This window comes from Lasioglossum baleicum, chromosome 3, assembly GCF_051020765.1.
Source record: "Lasioglossum baleicum chromosome 3, iyLasBale1, whole genome shotgun sequence".
NCBI classification, from domain to species: Eukaryota; Metazoa; Arthropoda; class Insecta; order Hymenoptera; family Halictidae; genus Lasioglossum; species Lasioglossum baleicum.
In genome coordinates, this window is record NC_134931.1 from 21,101,997 (window position 1) to 21,115,431 (window position 13,435).

Consider the following 13,435-nt stretch of genomic DNA (forward strand, 5'->3'; position numbering starts at 1 on the left):
TTTTTTGGTATACAGTCTGCTGGTATTTTCTCGAGACCAGCGGTATATTAACCTGCTCATTGTGACGCCAATTTTCATATCACCATCCTTTTCAAGGGCTCATTTTAAAGGGGAAACTTGAAGGAATATAACCATATTTTTTTCAAAATTTAAATCACTCTGGCCCCTCAACGAAGAAAACGTAAAAAAAGAATTTGTTTAAATTTTTCGACATTATAAAGCTGATTGTCGAGTTTGAAAAAATTATTTTGTAGCAGCCCAATCCTTTCCGTATAAAACATGAAATGTAGCTCAATCGGACAAACAGTTCCCGAGATAAAAATTCGTAAGTGAGGCCCGTTTTCCCCAAAATGGGCAAAAATTGCAAATTTCGAAGGCCTGTCATTTCTAACAAAAAAAACCCCTCCCCCAATTTCACATGGACTACAACATATTTCATTTACAACAAAATTGACGATGGTACCTGCAAAAAGTGTTTGATTCGGCATAGAATGATCCTAAACTACTCTAATGTCTGCCTCTACGATAGTATTATAATGGTTACCCTCTTTCTGCCAGTACCGGATTAGTGACTGGCGTCACGTGACCGAGCCGTGACGGAAAAGGGAATACTATCGTAGAAGGGGAAGGTAGAGAGAAGTAGAGTTGCTAAATTAAGTGTGACATAAGCTGAAGCTTATTCAATTATCTAATAACACTAAAATATTAGAATTTCATTCTAACGTCATACTCTAACAATAAGATTGGATTCGATTTCTTATTTTAAGCTAGGGATTTTCGGTTGAATATTTCGGTCGGCACTAAACGGGTTAAATGAAATTGATGTATTTGTAGCACGCGTGTCTCAAAGGGGATCATCCGAAAGTCGAGCTGCGAATCGAATGCCGACAATGCCGACTAAGCGATTCATAAAAGCGCAATTATTTGGGTATCGTCGGGTTACTCCGGTTCTGTAAACAATCTACACATTGGGCGGGAAGTGTGTTTGCTTGCGTATTTTCAGGGTATTGGAACAAATCGCGTCTGGGTTTACTATCCCATCCGCAAGGCAAACGGAGGAAATGCGAAAGAGAAAGCTAAACAAGACGCGCGTAAAGCCACGGATGTCAGTTAGCTGGAACGCGATTTAGGGAGACTTGTACGGTCTCGAAAACCATCTTGGCACTCGACATAGACGTCTTGGACCTCCACTCTTGACAGCGCATATTTATCTTTGCGTTTAATCAACCGATCGACGGATCCCGGAATGTACCCTTGCCAATTGACGCTAGAACATGACAGAATTGGTGCACTTGATAAACGTAATATGTTTCAATGAAATACATCATTCTAAATGATACAGGGTGTCCCCTTTACGATCATGGCCAAAGAGTCCACAGAATAAGTTTCTCGCTTCTTCTGAAAAATATATCATTTCGAGTTGTGTCACCCTTGCAGCGGGGGTGCAATGTGATACTTGAAATTGTTAATGTATTCCAATGCATAGGAAAAATGCATTGGAATTATTTTTCTTTTGCTTGTCCTGTAAAATTTCAATTTTTCCAGTTGTGTCGTTATCCTACTTCCGGATCAGCGATATTATATTCTTATATATTATAGTTGACGACGTTCTGGGAAATTTGCTGTAGGCGTTATCACCGTTGATTAAAAATTTAAAGCATTCACCTTCGTTTCTCCATACATGTATTTTGTTTAAAAACAAATCACCAGATTTCTGTAAGAAGTATACATATATGATAGTATTTAGCGACGAGTCAAAATTTGAACTTCGATGTGGTAGCAGGAGAAAATGTGTATAGAGAAAGCGATAAGGTGAATGCTTGAGGGAATTTTGAAAAACAATGTATGTTATTTCATCACATTTCTCCACTTTCTGTTTTACGGATTTAATCGACTTTGCAGCGCAAGTGAGCGACCCATATATTAAAAATAAATATTACCTCGAATAATCGAAATGGGCATAGGCGAGTGCTCCATGAATCCCTTGCTTACTCGATTGGACCAAGAACTGCTTGTTCCTCGACTAAGTAAGTAAGAGTGGCTCGACTCAAAACATAATTACGAAAACGTCTACATTACCTGTACCGGAGCAATGCTTCGAGACACATACATATAGACACCATCCTCCGTTTCTGCAGAGGAGAAATGTTGCCGTATCTGCGTACATATTTACTTAAGCGGCATTTGGAGAAGAGACACACCCGGTTTATCACTGTCAGCTCGAAAACACAGAAGACGGAAGAAGAGAGGAGAAGCGAGAGTGGGCGGACAAGTGGAGTAAATCTACGGCTCGTTTAAGACGGAAACATTCTCGAGACAATTGAATTCATTGTCCTCGAGGAACGTTTAGGAAGCAGAAGGGCGTGACAATTTCTTTTCGAGACCCTTATCTGCGTATCGTCTTATAATTACAGCAATTCAAACCTTTCATTCCACTCGTTTACATACGGGTTTCGCTACCGTTCTCGAGAGGGAAGTTATCGAACCTGTAAATCCAAAAAATTATGAAACTTTTCACACCAATAGAGTAATAGAGTCAGTTATTACGAATACAACCATATTCGTTTTCATGATACTTGAAGGGGTGAAGTCAGCTCTTGAGAAAGTTCCAATATTTTCTTTTGTGTGAAATATTTCGAGAACAACAAATGATATTAAAATACAAGTTGAAACGAAAGTTGGATGCTATTAATGTGCCCACCAAACTGTACTACAAAATTTTTTGTTGTTGTGTTTTTTTCTTGTTATTTATATAACATTTATATAACAAGAATATATTATTATTTAACTTACCATGTAATCAATTACAGATTAATTTCACTAATTAATCAGATTAATGTCATTGGTATGTAGGTCGGAGACGGTGAATAAATACGCGTAAAGGTAATCGACATCAATAAACGTTCGTCATAAAAATTAATTGACGTCCACGCCAGAAATTTCAACTGATTTCATTTTTCTATGACCTCGAGAATTCTCTGGATCCGACAAACCCTTTCCTCTGTCTTTTCTCTTCTTAGAGTTTTTTTTTCAGATTACACGTAATCTGACGTAATATTTCTTAGGGAACGACACTTTGATATAACTGCAATTGTCTGGGAAAGGTTGTCTCTTACAAGCTTCGACAGTAAATTGATTGCGAAGAAATGGCAGACGAAATAAGACGCCGAGAAAGAATATGTCAGCTTTACTTCGAACGCTTTATTATTCGTTACCTACGGACAGTTATTCTTTTCGTCTAATTTATGCAAATTCGGATCAAAACGAAAGCAATGCATTCTAGCAATAACAATAAAGGAAGATTAATTTACTTTGCGACAGATACAAAAATGATATTGGGTTGGCAAGAAAGTAATTTCGGTATTTTAAGATGAAATAAAACCGAATATCTTTGTCCAAGCGACGAACTTTAATCAATAAAATATTTTCTTATTTATTCTTTTTGGCGAAAGATCATCGAGCAAAAGGGAAAATATCTTATCCATTAAAATTCAGTGCTTGAATAAAAAAATTGGGCTGTATTTCACCTTAACACGCTAAACCTACCACCACCGGTCAAAATGGCCGGTTCCAGATCTTTTATTTTACACTTATTTAAATAATAACAATTATTTGATAAGAAATTATTGTATAGATGTCTTTAATAGAGCACGTATTACAATAGGAGCCGTACAAAGTCTAAATCAAATTAATCTTGTCAGTTTTACAAGGGAGCATGTTCCAGTTACTTACTACGGCTCGGTAGGTTTAGTGTTAAAATACCGAAATAACTTTCTTGCCAACCCAATAGTTTATATTTTATTTCTGCTACAGAAATGATGCAGTGATCACGCGAATTTGCTTTTTCTACATTTGCACTTTTAGACAATAATAAACAGATTGCAATAAAAGGCAGAACACAAATCGAAAGACGGAGCATCATACTTTCCTCTTATGCAAGTAAGATAAGACTCCATTTATATGAACTGGTCGGGGGACAAGCAGTTCACATAACTAGGTAATTTATACTATAATAGAGAAGTCCACTGACTTCCCAAGCTATGTATAATACTAGCAACTTTGAACTGGAGTCCACGTTCAGATACATAAGTGGATTCAGTCGTAGTCTTACTCAGTCCCCGGATTATAGTGATAGTTTAGATTCTATGAATTTGGGAATGACACGTAAAAACAGTAATTTAATAAGTCAGGCCAATTAATTCTTCATCTATTCAAAAAATAAAATGGTAAAGATCAAAAGCTTATATTATTTAGCAAACGTAAAATATATCTAGGAGAACTATTTCCGGCGAACTCGGACGAATGAAAACGTTCAATGCGGTTACGCGTTATTTAATGTAAACAACTTTAGTCTGTACCGACAAAATGGTTGGATAACAGTGCGAGGAGACAATGACGACAATGCAGACTCGGGGCGATATGCACCCGGAAATTGTATCCCGCAACTCCTGATTTCAATCACGCCCTCTTCCGCGTTGCAGTACGTCGAAACAATTTGTTTAAACGCTTATTTCCGATTAGATGCGGGCCCCGGACTATTATTCTTGTAGCGCGCGTATATTAAACCGGCTCCATGGGGATTAAAAGGGTTATTGTTCCATCAAGACCCAACGTTGCATAAATGCAACATTTTAAACTTTCTTTTCGTGTATTTACATTATTGAACTCTGTAGTTCACGTTGCCGGACAGATTTATAATAAATAATATTTATGGAAAAGGGGATTTCAAAGAATTGCTTGATACATTTTTTATCTCTGCGGATCTCTGTACATACATTGAAGATTGAAACATTAAAATTTTTTAAGCTTTCTCAAGTATAAATACATCGAATTAAAGCGGACAGAGGATAAACCGAAAATGTTTAGTACGTTTTACATCAATTACAAATTTTCAAAGTACCCAATTCATATTTCTCGCTTTTTGAATATTAAATTCAAACAAACTCGTATGAACGCTCAAAGAGACGAGCTAAAATTAATTTTTCTCTGATTTTGTTTAGGACTATTCGAATCACGAACATGTTTTCATGAAGAAATGCTCAATACAATTCTTTATTCAAGCTGATATAATTAGTAAAAAGTTAATAATAAAACAGTAAAAACACTAAAAGAATTTGAAAATACTGTTATACATGTCGTAGATTTAAGCGTGTTTTCAGGATAAGCATGGGCTGAGCATTTGCCGTTGTAAGTTGCCGGAGTCGGCTGCTGAGTGCTCGCGCGTGCATTTACATTGTAGCGCGGCCGAGACGTTAGATCGGCCGCAAGAGTCGGGATCGCGGATCGGTTACTCTTACGCGCGGCCGAAACGTTTGAGCGGCTGCGACAAACAAAATCGGCTCCCTTTTAGAATGCGTGCACGTGGACGGAGTGACTCTGCGGAGTGGGGAAAATGCGAGTCAAGGCCAGCCAAGGCCCTCGATGGCCCGAGACCGGCCGCGGCCGGCAGATTTTCTTTAGCGTTCGAACGATCGAGAGCGTCTCCGCAGAGTCAAACAGATTTCCACGAAATCATTCCTTTTCCAGTTCATTTTCAATCAAACAAAATGTGTGCAGTGTGCATGAATCACAAGCGCAATGAAATAAATCTGAAGGCTCCGTTTCCTACGAGGACATTATAGTGAAAGATATATCGAAGTTATTGACATTTATGACGCATAAAAACGTGACAATAACAGCTGCCCGATAGCCGGCTGGTTTTTATTTTTACGAAGTCGTAGAACGCGTATACTGCAGATAGTAAAATTACGGTTGTTTAGGATACGAGTAGTTGTAAAGGGGCGAACAGTGGAACCATTCAGCTCTCGAGTGGTTTGATCCTAAACTCGGTTACTTTTTCGCCATACGCGAGATTTACGAGAATCGATAGTGTTAGAACATTCGCGCCCCGCGTGTATGTCCATTTATGTATACGGTCACGTATACATTACGTTCTAATAAGTAATAAATGTCTGAGCTTCCACCGGGTCGCGCTACTTCGATTGATACAAGACTGCCTGGAGTGCAATAGTGGTACGGTGTGGCTGAAGGTGTGTATGAAATTCTGTCTGACTATATGTCGAGTTACACACGACTTTCCGGTTTCCTGACTGCACAGTGTGAATCACATTACTTCTCAAAGTTGGACCATATATTGGCTTGTACTACTGGTCGGCTGCGTGACCAAGTGCCAGATCGTATTCCTTCCCTAAGTCCGCCTGAAAAATGTAACATCCGAAAAGATCTTCTCGTTCAGAGGAGCGAATAAATTTAGAAACTCGTTATTCAAGTTATTGCAGCGTAAATGTATCTTCTCACCTGATTCGTGAAAATTCTATCATTTCCTGTTCCTACACTGGTGGAATTAATTCTGGACGCTTTCAAATTTTTACTTAAATTTCGCATTTATTCAAATATATTTGATATATAATCATTTTTATATTTTACAATCTAATAATTGTTTTCTAGTTTTATGCCGTTGCTTTTATACAGGATGTTCATTTGAAAACTTTCCAGCCGAATATCTCAAAAAGTATGCAAGATATTGAGAACGTCAGCTTTTTATTTGGGTGTCGTTTTCAAGGTGAACTTTGTTTTTTTTTTATTTAACTTTGTTCATCAACGAGAAAAATTTTTGAAAGTTTTCGGAGACGTTTGAGTTTGCAGCATGTTCGAGGAAAAATGGGTGTACAACTTGAACCTGCTGCATCATGTAAAAATACCCGAGTGGAAAATGAACACTCCTTTGCGAAAGTAGAGGTTTCAAGTTTTCAAATGAATCTAGACTTATTTTTCAACAGCGTTTAAGTGCTTTTTTGCCCAGCTCCGGTCTTATTTCATTCCCTCCTGTGTACGAGTATTCGCCCTATTCAAATTTCCTTCTGTCTTATGAGGGAAATTCCGAGAAGAAACTCCGAGATAAGTATATAGTCCCGTCTTCTGGAGGGTTGCTAATAGATACCCAGCATAAACAGGTGGGGCAGATCTGTGCCTTTCAGTTTACCCAGTAACCGGGATATTTCGTAGTATTCGATACCCTTCAGAGAACACCCGCAGAAGACCCTATTCAATCTATTCTTACAATGTGTATGCTGGTTTTAGCTCGCGGAGATTGATATTCCTAACATTCGTTGAAACGGCTGGCTTTACGGCAGCTTTCGCGTTGAAAGCTCGCTTGGATGCGGCCGTACCTTGCACCGCCTTGCCCCCTTCTTTCGTTTCAAATTCTGAGCCTTCCGTCTCTATTCTCGATCCCCTACCACACCTTCTTCGACCCCATTTTTTTTCTTCTTTTTACGCGCCGTTATTGTAGCCCTCGCACGACCCACTCCCTCACGGTTTTATCTCTTCCCTTCACCACCCCTTGCCAGGAGCGATTACGACGGACCGAACATTTCAACAATTCTGATACGTTCGTGATATAATTAAAATCGTGCAATTACGCCCCGCATTTTGTAGCTACAGTATGTATTGCAGACAGACAAAATATATTCCGAATTTTCTCTTACCTTTAATTACCCCTTAGGGGAGACCGGGGCTAAAAAAAGTTTCCGGGGTAAGTTGTTCCAATCATTATTTATTACAAAGGACGGAAATTCTAAAGCGTTACACACAGACGAATATCTCCAAAAATATTGATTACACGCAAAAATGTTTCAGATGAAAGTTATTCAGTACCGAGGGGGACATCATGCGGCGGGATTTTTATTTATTCCCGGTGGACACTCCAACGTAAGGTGAAGGTCAACTTTCTTTTTTTGAAACGGAATGTGATATGTCTTTCTATCCACCATCAAATAGTGCGTTTTAAGATGAGTTCAATGACATATGACTCAAGGTCATTCAGGGTCAGACTTGATAGTTAATTTGTATAATAATTAATCACTTATATTGTTCGTCATAAGTGTCGAAACGGATTAAACGATTTTTCCCATCATACAATTCAGTATGATGAATCTGCGATTACATCAAAACACTTTCAATCTATGCACCTGTAACGCCTCGTAGTATACCACTATTTCGAAAGCATTGTTTGCTTATTCTTTCGATCTTCTTTTCCATTGCACCCATTTATATTATTCTCTAGGAGTTATTTATCTTTCTCGCCTTTCTTTCTCCAATTACTCAACTCTTCCGCGTCTTCTTCCCTTTGACACCATTGTTTCCTACTTCTTTTCAGACTCTCCAACCAGTGCTTCCTTCCTCGTGTTTCCACATTTCGAGTTGCTTTTAACCGCAACCTTCAAGTAATTTTAAACCAGGCTTACCTAACTTTACGCAGCAGCATGGTAGCAGTATCTTGTTAAAGTAAAATCCAGTAAACTTGTGTTCGAATTTTATAAACACGTTACAAGGAGTATACATACAGTGAGTGTAAAAAGTATTCGTACGTCTTTTAATATAGAATAACTTTTTTATATTATAATTGTACTAAACGACCTGATTTTTTATAATGAATTAAAAGCATAGGTTTACGAAATGAAATGCAAAAAATGTGTTGTCAAGGTCACCATTCTGGACATTTCCCTTTTGTGTTTTTGGCGATAGGCTTTAGTTAACGAGATATTCGCCAATAACTTTAAAGGGAGATGCGTTCAGACTGATGACCTTGGCAACATATTTCAAGGTCATGTTCATCGGAGTGTAGGAACTAGAAGTTTTCTAGAAGTTCACCATTTGGCCTACATACAATCGGATTAGTGGCATTGCAGAAAATGTTGACAAAATCGTACAGTTCTTTCTATTCGATGTTCGAAACAATTTACATAATTTTCGAAGTAATAGTTTTTATATACATTTTTTGTGCAACCTCAAAAATATTTTTATTTCGTTTCATTTGCACAATCTCTTTTTCAAGCATATGTGTCATTCTTTCTCAAGTTCTCACCTAATTGTGTTCGGAAACCTAAAATGAACGTGTATTTGCAGATGTTTCGTTTTTATTTATTTTCCAATTTTCCATTTTCATATTCGTTATTCTGTTGCCGAATCATCAGCATGATCGCGACCAGCCAGTTCCCAGAATCTTGTCCGTTATTGCACTCTCGAACTGCCGTGTTTCCAATAAACCGAGCGGGAACGCGATCGATTACGCGAAACTCAAGCGTTTTCCCCATTCTTCGAAAGCTTCCAAACGTTTCCAGGATCGAAGAATGCCGAGCTGAGAGTAAATTCTTCCCCGAAAAGGATCCTGAATGTTCAATTTTGAAAACTGGAAGGAACGCACATTTTAAAATGATGTTTCTGTAAAATCTTCTATTTCTCAAAACTAATAGTCGGAGCAATTTCGCTGGTGAACTTAAAACGTTCAGAAATAAGTGGCAAAAAGTCATTCTCGTTGGCGCACCTAATGTAAGAAAAAGTGATATATGTTTCTAGGGAGAGTATAAGGATGATCTCTTAAGCGTGCTCACAAAACAAGCCTGAAGGGATCACGGTGACAAACGATATCCTTTTTAGTAAATCTTCCGATCGGCAATTCCGCGGGTTCATTCAGCAGAAAATTCCATTCCCGTAAATTGCGAAAATGCTGTACGGGAGGGTGAGCGTAAACGGAAGATGCCAAAGGGATAATAATTCTACGCACGCCCATCCTTCTATCATAGTATTTATATGGGGCCACATTCGTTATTGTACGCTATACATATTGTATTCTACTATACCACTATTATACAATGCTAGCGAATAATATTATAATAAAATTTTTCAACCAACCCCATCGCAATAAATGAACTATCGAAATGAACTACCTCCCATCGATAACTGTTATCGAGGAGGATCCAATTTTTTCGACACTAGTAACTGTTATTTGTAACCGAAAAGTATAAAAATCGATATTTTTTAATCATTTTGTTCTTCGAATTTGTGTCTCTATATTCTGTGTACATTATCTAATAATTTCAATAATGATCAACTTTTTATTAATGATTTTTATCGTAGAAAATTTTAGAATAACTGTTATTTTTGGTCCCTGATTTAAAATGGTCAAGTTAGCTGAAGTAGCCTGTATAACTACTACATTGTATTATAGAATTTCTATGGTCACTTTTTGAAGACGTTCGTGAGAATAACAATTGTTTCCAGAAAAATTCAACAGCAACGAATATTTCACGAAACGAAACAGATAAGCTCGAGCGCGGAATCTTTTCAAAAACGGAAGATAACTGTTTATTTCCGGGCAAGCTATAAATTGTTTAGTAACTGAAAACCCAAACGTACGATCATAATAAAGATTTGGCTGTGTCAGAGTCCGCATGTATCGAAGGCACAAAGGCAAGAACTAGGAATGGCGAAAAATAAAATCGAACGGAATTTAACGGTTGAAATAAGGACAGTATAGTCGGGGGCCCACGGCGCGGCGCGGCGCGGCGCGTCGTAAAATCGAGGGTTAGAGGGGTACACCTTACGCCTTACGCAGGGTTCGAGTTTAGCGGCGTGGGGTGGAAGAGAAAAAAATAGCAGTAAAGCCAGGCAAGGATGGCAGATTGCCCCACAGGGATAGAAGTCGGCAGTGGCTGGTGATTCAATAAAGCAGATAACATATATGTATGTAGAGAACAAGGTTGTGGAAGCCGGGCTTGCACAGCTGACTATTGGAAATCTTCCAGCAACCTCTAGGAAACTGGCTGCCTTAAGTCATTTCCCCGTACGCAGCGCGAGCATAGACAACGTTTGCAGAGCGTAGACACGTCGGAATAGAGATTCGTAGCTGACGGAAAAGTTTCGAGATCTACCGACCAAAGTATCCGCTATCGCTAGAATAACATTTGTCTCTAAAGAAGTTCTTCCATTCGAATGGTTCCACACAAAATGAGTAATGCGGCTACAGAATCGGACAAAGTGGTAGGACGTTTGATATATGTATATCAGGCTATCCCAAAAATGTTTCACTTCCTTGGGGGGGGGGGGGGGGGGGGTGATTCCTGAGGTTATTTTTCCAAGAAATTTTTTCCTTTGCGAGAATGTACTCCGCGACTTTGTTAACTCCTTGTTGTATTTTGACGAGCCAGATTCGTGATGAAGGTTCTTAACGAAGTCTAACAGATATGAATGTCACTCGTTTCATTTTAGATGAAATGTTTGATTCGTTTGTAATCAATATGTATATGTATAAGCATTAAAATAAATGTAGCCATACTGTATAGAGCGTAGAAGTAGAAGACTGCCGCTGGCTCAGGGGCAATTAACGCGTTGGTTCGCACAATAACTCGTGCATTTCACATTCGACAAACAGGAACACTTGTTGCGACCTCTTAGAAACACCAAGGTTCAGAAGAAAAGTTCAGAAGAAAACTCTGTACATGTGTTAATTATTAACAAAAGTGTCTTCCTGCAGATAACACATAATAAAACACATCATGATCAATTCATCTCGACATTCACTGTACTACAAATTAAAGATGATATATCCTGGGGGTCACACTTAAGTGAAACACCCTGTATGTATAAGCTTATTTGCATATCTGTAGTATCTACAAGCACCTCTAAACGAAAATGGACCCATTGCACAAATGGTGCAAATCTGTTTCATCCTTCTGCCCTCCGAGGCACAAGAACGAATTCTCTTGAAATAACTCTGCCAAGAACGAAGCCAAGCGATTTAGGAGATTAAAACTCCGAATCTGAATCCGCCCTAACAACATTCTTTTATATGTCCTCTATATTTTCCAAATTCTCCTGTCCAATTACATTCCGGCTCGTATTGTATTCTAATCTCACAATCAGATTAAGAGAAGACAGCGACAGAAAACCTCCTGTCCTATGGGAGGTACAAAAAGTTGCTTTGTTTGCCCAATTTTAAAACTGATACAGTCCGGAAATAATTCTATCTCCGTTGTCTATGCCGAGTAGTCAACGAATTATTTTCTTTGCAATTGGGCATCCTATAAAAACTATACGCAACAGTAAATTCTCTATAAACGCACAAGAGCTGTAGCAGATAAACGCAGAGAAAATATCCCATCCAGTTTAGTAATCTGGTCTCGGCTCGGGTATATCGAGCAGTGTGAACCACTACTAATGCGACGCGGAGAGTTATGTTTGAACAGTATCATAGTGTATGAAAAAAATAGCGTCTCTATTTTCCGCAAATAACGTCCACGTAGAGCGTCTGGAAAATCCTGTCTCGACCTTTCAATGGAATACACTACGGTCGCCATACTTAACGTCTCCCTTAATTGAACTTCGCCCGATAACGTAGACGACGACGACGCATGGTTCGCCCGATTATGTCCGATTTTTGCCAAACAGGTGGAAGGTTTTCGATATCAATAAAGATGGCGCACGTCGATAGAGGAAGAGTCACGCTGGCCGCGTTCGTCCCTGTGTAAGGGGACCGGAAACGGGCCGCCGAATTGGATCTCCCGATCGTCTTCCGATCAGACGGTGCATACATGTGCACGGGAGAGGGTTTTTTTTGTGGAATTTACTGGCTCTCTGATTTACGTGTTATCTGTTGAAAAAGAAAGGAGAATGGGCAATGTACCGAAAGGAACGGAATTTAGGAGGGATGATAGAGCTCTGGAGATCGCGGGGGTGAGGTTTATGGACATACCACCTTATCGGTAATATCCTTTCACCCTGGTGGTTCAATAATTAGCTTGATCGGTGCTAAGGGTGGCTTGGACGATTTAGGACACTTAACAATTTAATTATTCACACTCGTGTTGTGCCGGTAAGTGAATTATTTAGTCGTTTGGTAAAGGAGCCCCTGTCTATACTGAATGTGCATTGACCGAGACTTATTGCGAGAACGCAGATTTATGCATTTCTGTCAAAATTGGGTGAATATGAATCTTAAGAGACATTAATTTAAAAATGTTAATGCATTATTTTGAGCTTGTTTATATTACTGAAATTTTTATTTTGCATAATGATGTACGTAGGGTGGACCTCAGGTATGCCCGGTGAAATTCTTTTTGCGAGATTTTTTCGCATCCCCCCCCTCCCCCCTTAAAATTGTGCCACTGGGTAAGAAAATAATAGTGGCACGTCTTCCCAACGTCCGATTGATCTAAAACTTTGGATATATCATTTTTCATGAAATGGAAGAATATTGGGGGGTGTCGTGCCCTAATTTTCATGGTCGAGAAATAAGGTCCACCCCCTAATTTTATTTTACACCATCAAATCTTCAGAAAAAGATATCAACTGAATTGAGAAGTATTAATAGAAAAGCTGTTATCAGAGCGAGGTAAAATATTATTCGAAAAATAGTAAATAATAAACAGTTTATTTTACTTCCGAATATGTATATTAAGAAGTCCATAAACACTACGTACCAGATATTTTCCGATTTGCGTCATTATAGCCGGCGTGTTGGTGAATAATATTCGTTGGAAACGAAAGGATGGGATTCAATGGAGAATTCTTGTTACATATTCTTTGTTACGAGATGGGTCTGTATGTAAACAACTGTAATTAACGTCACTTTAATTTCATTAACCTGGTAACTTGA